This window comes from Salmo salar, chromosome ssa15 (assembly GCF_905237065.1).
Source record: "Salmo salar chromosome ssa15, Ssal_v3.1, whole genome shotgun sequence".
NCBI classification, from domain to species: Eukaryota; Metazoa; Chordata; class Actinopteri; order Salmoniformes; family Salmonidae; genus Salmo; species Salmo salar.
This window is the reverse complement of record NC_059456.1, coordinates 80,378,372-80,383,516: the sequence shown is the minus strand read 5'-3', so window position 1 is coordinate 80,383,516 and position 5,145 is coordinate 80,378,372.

Below are 5,145 nucleotides of genomic sequence, written 5' to 3'. Positions count from 1 at the left end.
CAAAACCGGGAGGACTAGAAAACAGAGAAATAGCAAAAGCAGGCGAATGTGAAAAAATGCTGGTTGACTTGAACATACAAGACGAACTGGCACAGAGAGACAGGAAACGCAGGGATAAATACACTGGGAAAACAAGTGACACCTGGAGGGGGTGGAGACAATAACAACAACAGGTGAAACAGATCAGGGTGGGACACATTTCACTGTAAACCTGTCGTATTCGGCGCGTGAGACAAATAACTTTTGATTTAAGTATATTTTTGCAATTACATTTACTTTTGATACTTAAGTATATTTAAACAAAATACTTTTAGACTTTTACTCAAATAGTATTTTACTGGATGACTTTCCCTTTTACTTGAGTCATTTTCTATGAAGGTATCTTTACTTTTACTCAAGTAGGTGACAATTGGGTACTTTTTCCCCCACTGCCAATGATTTTCAATTCGTACTTGGGAAACGTACGTAAATCCATGAAATGGAATAACCCCACATTACCTCCAGCATTTAATGACAAGACCTTTAAGTCCTGGTTCCAAAGTGGCTCTACTGTCATTCAATCAATTACAAGAAAAATGTGGGTTATCCACAACCAATTTTTTTAAGTTCTTACAATCTTATACAATCGCTTAAACAGAATCTGGATGAATCTAAAGCATGTAGCATTTTTTAAATACTGAAAGAAGCTGCAACTTCAGAAGCTGTAAGGAAAAAAATAGGGAACCGATTAAGGACAAAATTGATGAAAACTATTGATCACAGATATGAGAACATTTTCATTCTTGTCCTACAACCTTAGACATAAATTATTGCAATTATTGTGTATAGGTTGATGAGGAAAAAATACAATTTAATCCATTTTAGAATAAGGGTGTAACGGAACAAAATGTGGAACAAGTGAAGGGGTATGAAAACTGCATGCACTGTATATGTGTAACGGCTGTCTGAAGAAGTAGACCAAGGCGCAGCGTGTTGAGTGCTCGTATTTGAACAAAACAAGAAAATGACAGCCAAACAGTTCTGTCAGGTGTAACAAAACACTAAACAGAAATGAACTACCCACAAACCCCAAAGGAAAACAGGCTGCCTAAGTATGACTCCCAATCAGCGACAACGATGTAAAGCTGTCCCTGATTGAGAGCCATACCAGGTCAAAACAAAGAAATACAAGGCATTGAAAAAAGGACATAGAATGCCCACCCAAATCACACCCTGACCAAACCTAAATAGAGACATAAAAAAAGCTCTCTCAGGTCAGGGCGTGACAGTAACACCCCCCCCCAAAGGTGCGGACTCCGGCCACAAAACCTGAACCTATAGGGGAGGGTCTGGGTGGGCATTTATCCGTGGTGGCGGCTCTGGAGCGGGACGCAGACCCCGCTCCACCACTGGCTCACCCCACTTTGGTGGCGCCTCTAGAGCGGGGTCCCTCGCCGCGGGCCCCGGACTGGAGGGCGACTCTGGCTGCGCCGGACGACAGGCGGGCGACTCTGGCTGCGCCGGACGACAGGCGGGCGACTCTGGCTGCGCCGGACGACAGGCGGGCGACTCTGGCTGCGCCGGACGACAGGCGGGCGACTCTGGCTGCGCCGGACGACAGGCGGGCGACTCTGGCTGCGCCGGACGACAGGCGGGCGACTCTGGCTGCGCCGGACGACAGGCGGGCGACTCTGGCTGCGCCGGATTCCCCAGGCTGGGGAGACCCACTGGAGGCCTGGTCTGTGGAGGAGGCACAGGATAGACCAGGCTGGGGAGACCCACTGGAGGCCTGGTCCGTGGAGGAGGCACAGGATAGACCAGGCTGGGAGACCCACTGGAGGCCTGGTCCTTGGAGGAGGCACAGGATTCACCATGCTGGGGAGACCCACTGGAGGCCTGGTCCGTGGAGGAGGCACAGGATAGACCAGGCTGGGAGACCCACTGGAGGCCTGGTCCTTGGAGGAGGCACAGGATAGACCATGCTGGGGAGACCCACTGGAGGCCTGGTCCGTGGAGGAGGCATAGGATAGACGGGGCTGTGGGGGAGCACTGGAGATCTGGTGCGTAGGCTTGACACCCCTCCTCCAGGCTGAATGCCCATTCTAGCTTGGCCCCTCCGGAGCGCAGGCACAGGTCGGACCAGACTGTGGGGGAGCACTGGAGATCTGATGCTTGCTACACGCACCTCTCCATTTGGCTCAATGCCCACTTTCGCTCGGCACGGGCAGAGCGCAGGCATAGGATGAACTGAGCCCTCCCAGCGCCCCGGAGACACAGTGCGCAGAGCCGGCGCAGGATACCCTGGACCGAAACGGCGCACTGGAGACCAGACGCGCTGAGCTGGCACAATCCGCCCTGGCTCGATGCCCACTCTCGCATAGCACTTGCGGGGGGCTGGCATATAGCGCTCCGGGCTATGAGCGCGTACTGGAGACACCGTGCGCTTCATCACATAACACGGTGCCTGACCAGTACCATGCTGCTTCCGGTAAGCACGGGGAGTTGGCTCAGGTCTATCGCCTGACTCCGCCAATCTCCCCGTGTGCCCCCCCAAAAATGTTTTTGTGGGCTGCCTCTCGTGCCTGCTGCGCTGCCTTGCCTTATATTGCCGCCTCTCAGCTTTTGCTGCCTCTAGTTCCTCCTTCGGGCGGCGATATTCCCCACCCTGGTGCCATGGTCCTGCCACGTCCAGTATCTCCTCCCAAATCCAGGAGTCCTGAACCCTCTGCTCCTCCATACCATGCTGCTTGGTCTTGTTATGGTGGTGGGTAGTTCTGTAACGGCTGTCTGAAGAAGTAGACCAAGGCGCAGCGTGTTGAGTGCTCATATTTAATTTTAATCGAGACACCTTGAACAAAACAAGAAAATGACAGCCAAACAGTTCTGTCAGGTATAACAAAACACTAAACAGAAATGAACTACCCACAAACCCCAAAGGAAAACAGGCTGCCTAAGTATGACTCCCAATCAGCGACAACGATGTACAGCTGTCCCTGATTGAGAGCCATACCAGGCCAAAACAAAGAAATACAAAGCATAGAAAAAAGGACATAGAATGCCCACCCAAATCACACCCTGACCAAACCTAAATAGAGACATAAAAAAAGCTCTCTCAGGTCAGGGCGTGACAATATGTATATATACAGTACCAGTCAAAAGTTTGGACACAACTCATTCCAGGGTTTTTCTTTATTTTACTATTTTCTACATTGTAGAATAGTGAAGATGTAAAAATATGAAATAACACACGGTATTATGTAGTAACCAAAAAAGTGTTAAACAAATTCAAATATATGTTTGATTCTTCTAAGAAGCCACCCTTTGCCTTGAGGACAGTTTTGCACACTCTTGGCATTCTCTCAATCAGCTTCATGATTTAGTCACCTGTAATGCATTTCAATTAACAGGTGTGCCTTGTTAAAAGTTAATTTGTGGAATTTCTTTCCTTCTTAATGCGTTTGAGCCAATCAGTTGTGTTGTGACAAGGTAGGGGTGGTATACAGAAGATAGCCCTATTTGGTTAAAGACCAAGTCCATATTATGGCAAGAACAGCTCAAATAAGCAAAGAGAAACAACAGTGCATCATGACTTTAAGACAGGGGTGGGCAACTCCAGTCCTCGAGGGCATGATTGGTGTCACACTTTTTCTCCATCCCTAGCAAACACAGCTGATTAATCAAATTGCACAGATGTCTTCACAATTATTCTACAATGTAGAAAATAGTAAAATAAAGAAAAACCCTTGAATGAGTAGTTGTTCTAAATCTTTTGACCGGTAGTGTACGTGTAGCCTACTTGGACACTGGTCCTCACATTTCCCATTCTCACATGCCAAATAACCTGAAGCCACAGGGTTATTCCAGTAGGCTCTATTTCCTGACGTGGGAGCATTGGCTAACCGTAGGTCGGGATTTTTGACCTGGTTACATGTGCATTGAACAACACAGCAGTTTTTCAGCATTTTTGTTGTTGTTGTAAGACATGAAGGTCAGTCAATCCAGAAAATTTCAAGAACTTTTAAAGTTTCTTCAAGTGCAGTCACAAAAAACATCAAGCACTATGATGAAACTGGCTCTCATGAGTATCGCCATAGGAAAGGAAGACCCAGAGTTACCTCTGCTGCAGAGGATAAGTTCATTAGAGTTACCAGTCTCAGAAATTGCAGCTCAAATAAATTCTTCACAGAGTTCAAAACCCTTTACTCAGTACTTTGTTGAAGTACCTTTTTTGAAAAGTTTGATGTTTGGAGTGTATTGGGAAGTTCTTGGTAACTAGCAAGCTTCTTAGTTTGGATCCCGCAACGCAGCTGGCATCAGTTGCTGGGACTACTTGTCTCTTTCCAGTGATCCTGCTGACCAAGGACAGGTCTGAGGAGCTGGACTGCTGAATGTATATATTTTTCTCTTGCTTTGTTTGCTCTTTTCAGTATTATGTCTATCTCTGATAAGCTACACAGGAAAGGGCTGAAAATAGCCCATATGAATATATGTAGCCTTAGAAATAAGGTTCATTAATCAATAACTTGCTAACATTCATATATTAACCATTTCATAGACTCACTTAGATACAGCTGAAGTCGGAAGTTTACATACACTTAGGTTGGAGTCATTAAAACACGTTTTCCAACCACCCCACAAATTCCTTGTTAAAAAACGATAGTTTTGGCAAGTCAGGACATCTACTTTGTGCATGACACAAGTAATTTTTCCAGCAATTGTTTACAGACAGATTATTTCACTGTATCACAATTCCAGTGGGTCAGAAGTTTACATACACTAAGTTGACTGTGCCTTTAAACAGCTTGGAAAATTCCAGAAAATTATGGCATGGCTTTAGAAGCTTCTGATAGGCTAATTGACATCATTTGAGTCAATTGGAGGCGTACCTGTGGATGTATTTCAAGGCCTACCTTCAAACTCAGTGCCTCTTTGCTTGACATCATGGGAAAATCAAAAGAAATCAGCCAAGACCTCAGAAACAAAAAATTGTAGACCTCCACAAGTCTGGTTCATCCTTGGGAGCAATTTCCAAACGCCTGAAAGTACAACGTTCATCTGTACAAACAATAGTACGCAAGTATAAACACCATGGGACCACGCAGCCGCCATACCGCTCAGAAAGGAGACGCGTTCTGTCTCCTAGAGATGAACATACTTTGGTGTGAA